General features: G+C 45.4%; 1 pseudogene; it reads right to left on the bottom strand.

The window, feature by feature from the left end:
- LOC119355915 overlaps positions 1-15,909 on the bottom strand; it is a 70,391-nt pseudogene that overhangs the window by 28,543 nt on the left and 25,939 nt on the right.

The raw sequence follows: 15,909 nt of genomic DNA, 5'->3' as shown, positions 1-15,909 counted from the left end.
AACCTCCCGGTACTCCGGTAAAATCCCGATTTCACCCGGAACACTTACGATATCCAAACATAGGCTTCCAATATATCAATCTTTACGTCTCGACCATTTCGAGACTCCTCGTCATGTCCGTGATCACATCCGGGACTCCGAACAACCTTCGGTACATCAAAATGCATAAACTCATAATATAACTGTCATCGTAACCTTAAGCGTGCGGACCCTACGGGTTCGAGAACAATGTAGACATGACCAAGACACGTCTCCGGTCAATAACCAATAGCGTGACCTGGATGCCCATATTGGCTCCTACATATTCTACGAAGATCTTTTATCGGTCAGACCGCATAACAACATACGTTGTTCCCTTTGTCATCGGTATGTTACTTGCCCGAGATTCAATCGTCGGTATCCAATACCTAGTTCAATCTCGTTACCGGCAAGTCTCTTTACTCGTTCCGTAATACATCATCTCACAACTAACATATTAGTTGTAATGCTTGCAAGGCTTATGTGATGTGCATTACCGAGAGGGCCCAGAGATACCTCTCCGACAATCGGAGTGACAAATCCTAATCTTGAAATACGCCAACCCAACATGTACCTTTGGAGACACCTGTAGTACTCCTTTATAATCACCCAGTTACGTTGTGACGTTTGGTAGTACCCAAAGTGTTCCTCCGGTAAACGGGAGTTGCATAATCTCATAGTTATAGGAACATGTATAAGTCATGAAGAAAGCAATAGCAACATACTAAACGATCGGGTGCTAAGCTAATGGAATGGGTCATGTCAATCAGATCATTCAACTAATGATGTGACCTCGTTAATCAAATAACAACACTTTGTTCATGGTCAGGAAACATAACCATCTTTGATTAACGAGCTAGTCAAGTAGAGGCATACTAGTGACACTAAGTTTGTCTATGTATTCACACATGTATTATGTTTCCGGTTAATACAATTCTAGCATGAATAATAAACATTTATCATGATATAAGGAAATAAATAATAACTTTATTATTGCCTCTAGGGCATATTTCCTTCATGTTGGACTTCATGTTGTCCTTTCAACTCTTCACCTTGACAATAACTGTTTGATTGTCGCAGTTCATAAGGATGGCCGGAACCGGCTTCTCAACCATTGGCAAGTCCATCAACAGATCTCGAAGCCATTCTGCTTCGCCACCCGATGTGTCTAATGTTGTTAATTCTGCTTCCATTGCCGATCTTGTTAAGATCGTTTGCTTGCAAGACTTCCAGGAAACAGCACCACCTCCAAGAGTAAGCATATACCCAGTTGTGTCCTTCATCTCATCAGCATTAGAGATCCAATTCGCATCACTATACCCTTCAAATACCGACGGGTATCCGGTATAGTGAACTCCATAGTTCATAGTACCTTTCAGATAGCGCATAACTCTCTCAAGAGCACGCCGATGTACATCACCCGGTTTGGAAACAAATCGGCTCAGTTTAGTAATAGCAAATGCGTTGTCAGGCCTCGTTGCGCTCGCTAGATACTGGAGTGAACCAACAATCTGAGAGTATCTCAATTGATCTATAGTTGTGCCTTTGGACTTTCGAATCAGCACACTAGAATCACATGGTGTTTGAGATGGTTTGCAGTTCGAATATCCAAAGCGACTCAACACCTTCTCAACATAATGGGATTGCAGAAGTGTAATCCCACCCTCATCATCTCTCAATAGCTTGACGTTCAAGATAACATCAGCCACTCCAAGGTCCTTCATCTCAAAGTTCTGAGATAGGAAAGACTTAACCTCCTCGATCAACTTGAGATTAGTCCCAAATATCAGTATGTCATCAACATACAAACACAGTATAACTCCTTCGCCCCCACCATAGCGATAGTATACACATTTGTCGGCCTCATTAACAACAAAGCCAACAGATGTCAACGTTTCATTAAACTTGTCATGCCATTGCTTAGGCGCTTGTCTCAGGCCATGCAAAGATTTCACCAACTTACACACCTTTCCTTCCTGACCATCCATCACAAAGCCATCAGGCTGTTGCATATAGATTTCCTCCTTTAGCTCTCCATTCAAAAAAGTCGTCTTAACATCCATCTGATGAATGAGAAGACCATGCGAGGCCGCCAACGAGAGTAATACTCGAATGGTGGTCAGTCTGGCCACAGGTGGATAAGTGTCGAAGAAATCTTCTTCTTCTTTCTGGGCGTAGCTCTTGGCCACAAGCCTAGCCTTGTACTTTTCTATCATACCGTCGGGCCTAAGCTTCTTCTTGAACACCCACTTGCATCCCAATGGTTTGCAACCATAAGGACGTTCAGTAAGCTCCCAAGTCCCGTTAGCCATGATGGAATCCATCTCGCTACAGACCGCATCCTTCCAGTAGTCAGCTTCTGGAGATGCATACGCTTCTGAAATAGAAGTGGGATTATCCTCCATGAGGTATATGAAGAAATCATCACCAAAGGTCTTTACAGTCCTTTGTCTCTTGCCCCTACCAAGGGTTTCCTCATTATCCTCCTCAGGATTTTCATCATGTGTTTGATTATAATATTCCGTCGGAATGGTAGGTTTAGGAGTCTCCTCAGATTCCTGTCAAGAAGTGCTTTGTACATCTCTCATGGGGAAAATGTCCTCAAAGAATGTAGCATCTTTAGACTCCATAACTATACCGACCTTCATGTCAGGTACATCAGATTTCACTACTAGAAATCTATAGCCAACACTATTCATAGCGTAGCCCAAATTAACACAGTCCACAGTCTTTGGTCCGAGCTTACTCTTTTTGGGGATCAGCACATTAACTTTCGCCAAGCAATCCCAAGTACGTAAGTATGATAGTGTTGTCCTTCTCTTGGTACACTTCTCGTAAGGAGTGATCTCGTTATCCTTTGTCGGAACTTTATTCAGGACATGACATGATGTCATTATAGCCTCCCCCACCATGCCTTGGATAAACCCGACATATCTAACATGGCGTTAACCAAATCAGTTAGAGTACGGTTTTTCCACTCGGCAACCCCGTTTGACTGGGGTGAGTCGGGAGGCGTCCTCTCGTGAACAATGTCGTGTTCCGCACAAAAGGCATCAAACTCTTTCGAGAGGTACTCTCCACCACGATCTAACCGGACTCGTTTAATTTTCTTTTCAAGTTGATTCTCAACTTCTGCCTTATAGATTTTGAAGTAGTGTACAACCTCATCTTTAGTATTTAACATATACACATAGCAATATCTAGTGCAATCATCTATCAAAGTCATGAAATATTTCTTTCCACCTTTAGTCAACACACCATTCATCTCACAAAGATCAGAATGTATGAGTTCCAGTGGCGCCAAGTGTCTCTCCTCTGCTGCCTTGTGAGGCTTGCGAGGTTGCTTAGATTACACACACGAATGGCACTTGGAACCTTTGGCTAAAGTGAAACTCGGGATTAAATTTGATTTTGCTAGCCGCGTCATAACGCCGAAACTAATGTGACAAAGACATGAATGCCAGACTTCAGATTCATTAACACTCAAATGAATATTGTTCATGACTGAATTACATAGATCTGCAAGAGAAAGGCGGAACATGCCTCCGCATTCATAACCCTTTCCAACAAATAGTCCATATTTTGTAACAACTAATTTATTAGACTCGAATACCAACTTAAATCCTTCTCTACATAGAAGGGAGCCACTAGCGAGGTTCTTCTTGATGGCGGGGACACGCTGCAGGTTCTTCAGCTGGACGATCCTTCCCGAAGTAAACTTCAGATCAACCGTGCCAACACCAATAACAGAAGCACTCGCGCCATTCCCCATCAGTACGGACCCGTGACCTGGTAAGACGAAAACAATGAAATGTCAGCACACACATGAACACCTGCACCTGTGTCGACACACCAATCGGTGGATGGACAAACTGAAAAATACAGCAAATAAATTAATGTACCCAGATGCACCACTCTCATTGTTGCTCACAATCATATTGACAGACTTGGAATCCTGCCCTTGCTTCTTGTACTTGTTTGGGCACTTGTTGGCCCAATGTTCAACTGAACCACAAGTAATGCAGCCCTCATCCTTCTTGTTCTTCTTGAAGGTCTTCTTACGCTTCTTCTTAAAGTCGGCACTCTGTTGGACATGATTCTTTCCCTTGGGCTTGTGGGAATTGGAGTTCTTCCGATGCACCATATTGGCCACAGAAGTTCCTTCGACCCCTTTTCCGTGCGAGTCCTTTGCCCTTGAATTCTGCTCAACACTCAGATGGCCAATGACATCCTCCACAGAGAATTCACGCCTCTGATTTTTCAGAGTGGTGGCAAAGTTCCTCCTGGAATTGGGGAGCTTAGCGATTATGCAGCCCGTGACAAACTTGCCCGGTAACTCGCACTTAAGAAGCTCAAGCTCCTTAACAATGCATATTATCTCATGAGCCTGCTCCAATACAGGACGGTTTTTAACCATCTTGTAATCATGGAACTGCTCTATAATATACATCTCGCTCCCTGCATCGGCAACCCCGAACTTAGATTCGAGCGCCTCCCACAAGTCGTTGGCAGACCGCACATGCAAATATTCATCAACCAGCTTATCTCCAATCACGCTCAGAACTGCCCCCAGGAACACGACAGCGGCCTCCTTGAACGCCTTCTCCTGTTTAGGAGCGATCGTTCCTGTGGGAGTTACACCGACGACCCAGAACACGTTCATGGCCGTGAGCTATAAGGTGGTTTTAGTCTGCCAACGCTTAAAGTACGTCCCCATAAACGGGGACAGTTTCAGTGCAGCAGGAAAACCAGAATTCGAAAAATTCCTACACACATTAGGTTTTTGGATTGATAAGTAAATAGCCTGTTTTTTTATTAAATTAATCCATGAATAAATCATGAGAATGACATGGACAACATTGATAACACACTGGTTATGATCTAACAGAGCATGTACTACGCACATAGTAGAAACATCTACGCATGTCGCTAGTACCGCTAAAACAGAAAGAAACACGAGAGGGATAAGCGATGTATACCCTCCAATCGGCCACACGGTGGCGGTTGCGGTGACAACAGCCGTAGCATCCTCGGCGGCCTTCTTGTTGGCCTCGGCCTTCTCAGCGGCGGCATGGTCGGCGTCGGTCGACATGGTGATGACGAAGGTGGTGCAGACGTAGATGAACAGAAGCGAGCAGTCGCGTAGTCGCTACCCAAAAACCTAATCGCCCCTCTCCCGTACAGGATCCGGAGAGGCGAGGTTTCGGAGGCCTGCTCTCCCGTCAACCATGTACGCGGTGAACGTGATGGAGTCACCGGCGGTAGCAGCAGCAAAGGAATGACGTGGGCGTGGAAGCGGAGATGGAGATGCGTTCTGTTTTTCGCCGCTGCTAGGGTTGGCAGTGCCGCACATATATATGTGCGGCCGCCCGTGGAGAGACGTGGGATGAACCCACGTCCAAGTCGGTAGCCCATGATCCGACGTCTCAGATCGTGGCCCTACCTGTCAAAGACTCTCCGTTCCTGACCGGCAAAAAGAAGCGCATAGGAGTGAGCTCAACTCGGCTCAATCCCGCAACCTGCAGCGTGTCGTGACGAGGCGTGGCGTGGCGAGGCGAGCGGAGGAGGAGGAGTGCGCGAGGGCCTCATCTCTTCTCAAGCTCCAATAGCATGAGGGAGAGAATCCCTTATAAATGACTCCAACTCTCCTTCCACTTTTGGGGTGGGACTAAACTTTCCACCACCTTGTCATGCCACCTACATGGGCCCTTAGAGATTAAATCTGAAATTGTCATATGGGCTCTAGGCCCATCTCATATTTCAACAATCCCCCACCAGATCTCAGGGGCCCACTTTGGACTTTGTTCCAAACGCTGTTTTGATATACCAGCATCTTAGTGGAGACCGATTAAGGTTGAGATCCACCTAGGCCAAGTAGCTACACTCCTTCACAACTGAACAATGGACTATGCCTTGAATTGTCAGTTTGGCATCAAGAAGTTTCACCACAAGTCTCACTGATACGAGGCTGCCGAAGGCCGACCCATCGGGTGGAGCATATTAGTCACACTCCTGGCCTGTTCATGAGCTTGCTAGAGATCACCCAAATCTCATAGATTGTGACCAATAGTCGGGCTCATATAGGTGTGTTCCTCCAAAGATCGCTCTGTAGGATAGCATCTTGCTTATACATATAAGCATTGGAACACTTTAAGACAATAATCATCCTTCCATACAGTTTTTGAGAGTATTGCATCTCCAAAGGAGTGGATTAGTAAAGTTACTCTCCACAGTTCACCGATGGCTTGTTTTCCCATGTCCTACTTCACGGGATCTCCGATCACATTGGTTGGGTTACTACCATGGCAACTCATGTGGGTCTCATACCCATCTCCCATGATGCGCTATCTATCACAACACGTGATAGCCCTTTAGTAAAGGGATCTGCCAGATTCTTAGCCATTTAAATATAATCCAATGCTATCACTCCGGAGTTCCTCAATTTTTTGAAAGCTTTCAATCTCATTCTTATGTGTTTGTTGGACTTCATGTTGTCCTTTGAAATCTTCACCTTGACAATAACTGTTTGATTGTCGCAGTTCATAAGGATGGCCGGAACTGGCTTCTCAACCACTGGCAAGTCCTTCAACAGATCTCGAAGCCATTCTGCTTCGCCACCCGATGTGTCTAATGCTGTTAATTTTGCTTCCATTGTCGATCTTGTTAAGATCGTTTGCTTACAAGACTTCCAGGAAACAGCACCACCTCCAAGAGTAAACATATACCCAGTTGTGGCCTTCATCTCATCAGCATCAGAGATCCAATTAGCATCATTATACCCTTCAAGTACCGACGGGTATCCGGTATAGTGAAGTCCATAGTTCATAGTACCTTTCAAATAGCGCATAACTCTCTCAAGAGCACGCCAATGTACATCACCCGGTTTGGAAACAAATCGGCTCAGTTTGCTAATAGCAAATGCGATGCCAGGCCTCGTTGTGCTCGCTAGATACTGGAGTGAACCAACAATCTTAGAGTATCTCAATTGATCTATAGTTGTGCCTTTAGACTTTCGAATCAGCACACTAGAATCATATGGTGTTTGAGATGGTTTGTAGTCCGAATATCCAAAGTGACTCAACACCTTAACATAATGGGATTGCAGAAGTGTAATACCACCCTCATCATCTCTCAATAGCTTGATGTTCAAGATAACATCAGCCACTCCAAGGTCCTTCATCTCAAAGTTCTGAGATAGGAAAGACTTAACCTCCTCGATCAACTTGAGATTAGTCCCAAATATCAGTATGTCATCAACATACAAACACAGTATAACTCCTTCGCCCCCACCATAGCGATAGTATACACATTTTTCGGCCTCATTAACAACAAAGCCAGCAGATGTCAATGTTTCATTAAACTTGTCATGCCATTGCTTAGGCGCTTGTCTCAGGCCATACAAAGATTTCACCAACTTACACACCTTTCCTTCCTGACGATCCATCACAAAGCCATCAGGTTGTTGCATATAGATTTCCTCCTTTAGCTCTCCGTTCAGAAAAGCCGTCTTAACATCCATCTGATGAATGAGAAGACCATGCGAGGCCGCTAACGAGAGTAATACTCGAATGGTGGTCAGTTTGGCCACAGGTGAAGAAGTGTCGAAGAAATCTTCTTCTTCTTTCTGGGCGTAGCCCTTGGCCACAAGCCTAGCCTTGTATTTTTCTATCGTACCATCAGGCCTAAGCTTCTTCTTGAACACCGACTTGCACCCCAATGGTTTGCAACCATAAGGGCGTTCAGTAAGCTCCCAAGTCCCGTTAGCCATGATGGAATCCATCTCGCTATGGACCGCATCCTTCCAGTAGTCAGCTTCTGGAGATGCATACACTTCTGAAATAGAAGTGGGATTATCCTCCACAGGTATATGAAGAAATCATCACCAAAGGTCTTTACAGTCCTTTGTCTCTTGCCCCTACCAAGGGTTTCCTCATTATCCTCCTCAGGATTGTCATCATGTGTTTGATTATAATATTCCATCGGAATGGCAGGTTCAGGAGTCTCCTCAGATTCCTGTCTAGAAGTGCTTTGTACATCTCTCATGGGGAAAATGTCCTCAAAGAATGTAGCATCTTTAGACTCCATAACTGTACCGACCTACATGTCAGGTACCTCAGATTTCACTACTAGAAATCGATAGCCAACACTATTCATAGCGTATCCCAAATTAACACAGTCCACAGTCTTCGGTTCAAGCTTACGCTTTTTAGGGATCGGCACATTAAGTTTCGCCAAGCAACCCCAAGTACGTAAGTATGAGAGTGTTATCCTTCTCTTGGTCCACTTCTCGTAAGGAGTGATCTTGTTATACTTTGTCAGAACTTTATTCAAGACATGACATGATGTCATTATAGCCTCCCCCCCACCATGCCTTGGATAAATCTGACGTATCTAACATGGCGTTAACCAAATCAGTTAGAGTACGGTTTTTCCGCTTGGCAACCCCGTTTGACTGGGTTGAGTAGGGAGGCGTCCTCTCGTGAATAATGCCGTGTTCCGCACAAAAGGCATCAAACTCTTTCGAGAAGTAATCTCCACCACGATCTAACCGGACTCGTTTAATTTTATTTTCAAGTTGATTCTCAACTTCTGCCTTATAGATTTTGAAGTAGTGTAGAGCCTCATCTTTAGTATTTAACAGATACACATAGCAATATCTAGTGGAATCATCTATCAAAGTCATGAAATATTTCTTTCCACCTGTAGTCAACACACCATTCATCTCACAAAGATCAGAATGTATGAGTTCCAGTGGCGCCAAGTGTCTCTCCTCTGCTGCCTTGTGAGGCTTGCGAGGTTGCTTAGATTGCACACACGAATGGCACGTAGAACCTTTGGCTAAAGTGAAAATCGGGATTAAATTCGATTTTGCTAGCCGCGTCATAACGCCGAAACTAATGTGACAAAGATGTGAATGCCAGACTTCAGATTCATTAACACTCAAATGAATATTGTTCATGACTTTATTACATAGATCTGCAAGAGAAAGGCGGAACATGCCTCCGCATTCATAACCCTTTCCAACAAATAGTCCATATTTCGTAACAACTAATTTATTAAACTCAAATACCAACTTAAATCCTTCTCTACATAGAAGGGAGCCACTAACGAGGTTCTTCTTGATGGCGAGGACATGCTGCACGTTCTTCAGCTGCACGATCCTTCCCAAAGTAAACTTCAGATCGACCGTGCCAACACCAAGAACAGAAGCACTCGCACCATTCCCCATCAGTACAGACCCGTGACCTGTGGCCTGGTAAGAAGAAAACAATGAAATGTCAGCACACACATGAACACCTGCACCTGTGTCGACACACCAATCGGTGGATGGCCGAACTAAAAAATACAGCAAATAAATTACCATACCCAGATGCACCACTCTCATTGTTGCTCACAATCATATTGACAAACTTGGAATCCTACCCTTGCTTCTTGTACTTGTTTGGGCACTTGTTGGCCCAATGTCAACCGAACCACAAGTAAAGCAGCCCTCATCCTTCTTGTTCTTCTTGAAGGTCTTCTTACCCTTCTTCTTAAAGTCGGCACTCTGTTGGACACCGTTCTTTCCCTTGGGCTTGTGGGAATTGGAGTTCTTCTGATGCACCATATTGGCCACAGAAGTTCCTTCGACCCCTTTTCCGTGCGAGTCCTTTGCCCTTGAATTCTGCTCAACACTCAGATGGCCAATGACATCCTCCACGGAGAATTCACGCCTCTGATGTTTCAGAGTGGTGGAAAAGTTCCTCCAGGAATTGGGGAGCTTAGCGATTATGCAGCCCGCGACAAACTTGCCCGGTAACTCGCACTTAAGAAGCTCAAGCTCCTCAACAATGCATATTATCTCATGAGCCTGCTCCAATACAGGACGGTTTTCAACCATCTCGTAATCGTGGAACTGCTCTATAATATACATCTCGCTCCCTGCATCGACAGCCCCGAACTTAGATTCGAGGGCCTCCCACAAGTCCTTGGCAGACCGCACATGCAAATATGCGTCAACCAGCTTATCTCCAATCACGCTCAGAACTGCCCGGGGAACACGACAGTGGCCTCCTTGAACGCCTTCTCCTGTTCAGGAGCGATCGTTCCTGTGGGAGTCACACCGGCGACCCAGAACACGTTCATGGCCGTGAGCCATAAGGTGGTTTTAGTCTGCCAACGCTTAAAGTACGTCCCCGTAAACGGGGACGGTTTCAGTGCAGCAGCAAAACCAGAATTCGAAAAACTCCTACACACATTTGGTTTTTGGATTGATAAGTAAATAGGTAGTTTTTGATTAAATTAATCCTTGAATAAATCATTAGCATGACATGGACAACATTGATAACACACTGGTTACGATCTAACAGAGCATGTACTACGCACATAGTAGAAACATCTACGCATATCGCTAGTACTGCTACAACAGATAGAAACACGAGAGGGATAAGCGATGTATACCCTCCAATCGGCCACGCGGTGGCGGTTGCGGTGACAGAAGTCGCGACATCCTCAGCGGCCTACTTGTCGGCCTCGGCCTTCTCAGCGGTGGCACGGTCGGCGTCGGTCGACATGGTGATGACGAAGGTGGTGCGGACGTAGATGAACAGAAGTGAGCACTCGCGTAGTCGCTACCCAAAAACCTAATCGACCCTCTCCCATACAGGATCTGAAGAGGTGGGGTTTCGGAGGCCTTCTCTACCGTCATCCGTGTACCCAGTGAACGGGATGGAGTCACCAGCGGCAGCAGCAGCAGAGGAACGACATGGGCGTGGAAGCGGAGATGGAGGTGCGTTCTGTTTTTCGCCGCGGCTAGGGTTGGCAGTGCCCCACATATATATGTGCGGCCGCGCGTGGAGATACGTGGGCTGAACCCACGTCCAAGTCAGTTGCCCATGATCCGACGTCTCAGATCATGGCCCTACCTGTCAAAGACTCTCCGTTCCTGACCGGCAAAAAGAAGCGCATAGGAGTAAGCTCGGCTCGGCTCAATCCTGCAACCCGCGGCACGTCGTGACGAGGCATGGCGTGGCGAGGCGAGCGGAGGAGGAGGAGTGCGGGATGGCCTCATCTCTTCTCAAGCTCCAATAGCATGAGGGAGAGAATCCCTTATAAACCACTCCAACTCTCCTTCCACTTCCGGGGTGGGACAAAACTTTGCACCACCTTGTCATGCCACCTACATGGGCCCTTGGAGATTAAATCTGAAATTTTCATATGGGCTCTAGGCCCATCTCATATTTCAACAATTCCCCACCAGATCTTAGGGGCCCACTTTGGACTTTGTTCCAAACGCTGTTTTGATATACCAACATCTCAGTGGAGACCGATTAAGGTTGAGCTAAACCTAGACAAAGTAGCTACACTCCTTCACAGCTGAACAATGGACTATGCCTTGAATTGTCAGTTTGGCGTCAAGAAGTTTCACCACAAGTCTCACTGATACGAGGCTGCCGAAGGCCGACCCCTCGGGTGGAGCATATTAGTCACACTCCTGGCCTGTTCATGAGCATGCTAGAGATCACCCCAATCTCATAGACTGTGACCAGCAGTCGGAATAATATAGGTGTGTTCCTCCAAAGATCGCTCTGTAGGATAGCATCTTGCTTATACATATAAGCCTTGGAACACATTAAGACAATAATCATCCTTCCATACAGTTTTCGAGATTATTGCATCTCCAACGGAGTGGGTTAGTAAAGTTACTCTCCTCAGTTCACCGCTGGCTTGTTTTTCCAGGTCCTACTTCACAAGATCTCCAATCACATAGGCTGGGTTACTACCATGGCAACTCATGTGGGTCTCATACCCATCTCCCTTGATGCGCTATCTATCACAACACGTGATAGCCCTTTAGTAAAGGGATCTGCCAGATTCTTGGCCGTTTGAATATAATCCAACGCTATCACACCGGAGGTCCTCAATTTTCTGACAGCTTTCAATCTCATTCTTATGTGTTTGTTGGACTTCATGTTGTCCTTTGAACTCTTCACCTTGACAATAACTGTTCGATTGTCGCAGTTCATAAGGATGGCCAGAACCGGCTTCTCAACCACTGGGAAGTCCATCAACAGATCTCGAATTCATTCTGCTTCGCCACCCGATGTGTCTAATACTGTTAATTCTGCTTCCATTGTCGATCTTGTTAAGATCGTTTACTTGCAAGACTTCCAGGAAACAGCACCACCTCCAAGAGTAAACATATACCTAGTTGTGGCCTTCATCTCATCAGCATCAGAGATCCAATTCGCATCACTATACCCTTCAAGTACAGACGGGTATCCGTTATAGTGAAGTCCATAGTTCATTGTACCTTTCAGATAGCGCATAACTCCCTCAAGGGCATGCCAATGTACATCACCCGGTTTGGAAACAAATCGGCTCAGTTTGCTAATAGCAAATGCGATGCCAGGCCTCGTTGCGCTCGCTAGATACTGGAGTGAACCAACAATCTGAGAGTATCTCAATTGATCTATAGTTGTGCCTTTAGACTTTCAAATCAGCATACTAGAATCATATGGTGTTTGAGATGGTTTGCAGTCCGAATATCCAAAGCGACTCAACACCTTCTCAACATAATGGGATTGCAGAAGTGTAATCCCACCCTCATCATCTCTCAATAGCTTGATGTTCAAGATAACATTAGCCACTCCAAGGTCCTTCATCTCAAAGTTCTGAGATAGGAAAGACTTAACCTCCTCGATCAACTTGAGATTAGTCCCAAATATCAGTATGTCATCAACATACAAACACAGTTTAACTCCTTCGCCCCCACCATAGCGATAGTATACACATTTGTCGGCCTCATTAACAACAAAGCTAATAGATGTCAATGTTTCATTAAACTTGTCATGCTATTGCTTAGGCGCTTGTCTCGGGCCATACAAAGATTTCGCCAACTTACACACCTTTCCTTCCTGACCATCCATCACAAAGCCATCAGGCTATTGCATATAGATTTCCTCCTTTAGCTCTCCATTCAGAAAAGTCGTCTTAACATCCATCTGATGAATGAGAAGACCATGCGAGGCCGCCAATGAGAGTAATAATCGAATGGTGGTGAGTCTGGCCACAGGTGAATAAGTGTCGAAGAAATCTTCTTCTTCTTTCTGGGCGTAGCCCTTGGCCACAAGCCTAGCCTTGTACTTTTCTATCGTACCTTCGGGCCTAAGCTTCTTCTTGAACACCCACTTGCATCCCAATGGTTTGCAACCATAAGGACGTTCAGTAAGCTCCCAAGTACCGTTAGCCATGATGGAATCCATCTCGCTACGGACCGCATCCTTCTAGTAGTCAGCTTCTGGAGATGCATACGGTTCTGAAGTAGAAGTGGGATTATCCTCCACGAGGTATATGAAGAAATCATCACCAAAGGTCTTTACAGTCCTTTGTCTCTTGCCCCTACCAAGGGTTTCCTCATTATCCTCCTCGGGATTTTCATCATGTGTTTGATTATAATATTCCATCAAAATGGCAGGTTCAGGAGTCTCCTCAGCTTCCTGTCTAGAAGTGCTTTGTACATCTCTCATGGGGAAAATGTCCTCAAAGAATGTAGCATCTTTAGACTCCATAATTGTACTGACCTTCATGTCAGGTACCTTAGATTTCACTACTAGAAATCGATAGCCAACACTATTCATAGCGTAGCCCAAATTATCACAGTCCACAGTCTTTGGTCCAAGCTTATGCTTTTTGGGATCGGCACATTAACTTTCGCCAAGCAGCCCCAAGTACGTAAGTACGAGAGTGTTGCCCTTCTCTTGGTCCACTTCTCGTAAGGAGTGATCTCGTTATCCTTTGTCGGAACTTTATTCAGGACATGACATGATGTCATTATAGCCTCCCCCCATCATACCTTGGATAAACCTGACGTATCTAACATGGCGTTAACCAAATTAGTTAGAGTACGATTTTTTCCGCTCGGCAACCCCGTTTTACTGGGGTGAGTAGGGAGGCGTCCTCTCGTGAATAATGCCGTGTTCCGCACAAAAGGCATCAAATTCTTTCGAGAAGTACTCTCCACCACGATCTGACCAGACTCGTTTAATTTTCTTTTCAAGTTGATTCTCAACTTCTGCCTTATAGATTTTGAAGTAGTGTAGAGCCTCATCTTTAGTATTTAACAGATACACATAGCAATATCTAGTGGAATCATCTATCAAAGTCATGAAATGTTTCCTTCCACCTGTAGTCAACACACCATTCATCTCACAAAGATCAGAATGTATGAGTTCCAGTGGCGCCAAGTGTCTCTCCTCTGCTGCCTTGTGAGGCTTGCGAGGTTGCTTAGATTGCACACACGAATGGCACGTAGAACCATTGGCTAAAGTGAAAGTCGGGATTAAATTCAATTTTGCTAGCCGCGTCATAATGCCGAAACTAATGTGACAAAGACGTGAATGCCAGACTTCAGATTCATTAACACTCAAATGAATATTGTTCATGACTTTATTACATAGATCTGCAAGAGAAAGGCGGAACATGCCTCCGCAATCATAACCCTTTCCAACAAATAGTCCATATTTCGTAACAACTAATTTATTAGACTCGAATACCAACTTAAATCCTTCTCTACATAGAAGGGAGCCACTAACGAGGTTCTTCTTGATGGCGGGGACATGCTGCACGTTCTTCAGCTGCACGATCCTTCCCGAAGTAAACTTCAGATCGACCGTGCCAACACCAAGAACAGAAGCACTCGTGCCATTCCCCGTCAGTACGGACCCGTGACCTGTGGCCTGGTAAGAAGAAAACAATGAAATGTCAGCACACACATGAACACCTGCACCTGTGTCGACACACCAATCGGTGGATGGCCAAACTGAAAAATACAGCAAATAAATTACTGTACCCAGATGTACCACTCTCATTGTTGCTCACAATCATATTGACAGACTTGGAATCCTGCCCTTGCTTCTTGTACTTGTTTGGGCACTTGTTGGCCCAATGTTCAACCGAACCACAAGTAAAGCAGCCCGCATCCTTCTTGTTCTTCTTGAAGGTCTTCTTACCCTTCTTCTTAAAGTCAGCACTCTGTTGGGCACCGTTCTTTCCCTTGGGCTTGCGGGAATTGGAGTTCTTCTGATGCACCATATTGGCCACAGAAGTTCCTTCGACCCCTTTTCCGTGCGAGTCCTTTGCCCTTGTTCTGATCAACACTCAGATGGCCAATGACATCCTCCATAGAGAATTCACGCCTCTGATGTTTCAGAGTGGTGGCAAAGTTCCTCCAGGAATTGGGGAGCTTAGCGATTATGCAGCCCGCGACAAACTTGCCCTACAACTCGCACTTAAGAAGCTCAAGCTCCTTAACAATTCATATTACCTCATGAGCCTGCTCCAATACAGGACGGTTTTCAACCATCTTGTAATCGTGGAATTGCTCTATAATATACATCTCGCTCCCTGCATCGGCAGCCGCGAACTTAGACTTGAGCGCCTACCACAAGTACTTGGCAGACCACACATGCAAATATGCGTCAACCAGCTTATCTCCAATAACGCTCAAAACTGCCCCGAGGAACACGACAGTGGCCTCCTTGAACGCCTTCTCCTGTTCAGGAGTGATCGTTCCTGTGGGAGTCACACCGGCGACCCACAACACGTTCATGGCCGTGAGACATAAGGTGGTTTTAGTCTGCCAACGCTTAAAGTACGTCCCCGTAAACGGGGACGGTTTCAGTGCAGCAGCAAAACCAGAATTCAAAAAACTCCTACACACATTAGGTTTTTGGATGTATAAGTAAATAGGCAGTTTTTTGATTAAATTAATCCATGAATAAATCATGAGCATGACATGGACAACATTGATAACACACTGGTTACGATCTAACAGAGCATGTACTACGCACATAGTAGAAACATCTACGCATATCGCTAGTACTGCTACAACAGACAGAAACACGAGAGGGA

This window comes from Triticum dicoccoides, chromosome 1A (assembly GCF_002162155.2).
Source record: "Triticum dicoccoides isolate Atlit2015 ecotype Zavitan chromosome 1A, WEW_v2.0, whole genome shotgun sequence".
Lineage (NCBI taxonomy): Eukaryota > Viridiplantae > Streptophyta > Magnoliopsida > Poales > Poaceae > Triticum > Triticum dicoccoides.
Note: the sequence above shows the minus strand (reverse complement) of the source record. Positions and strands in the feature narration are given on the sequence as shown.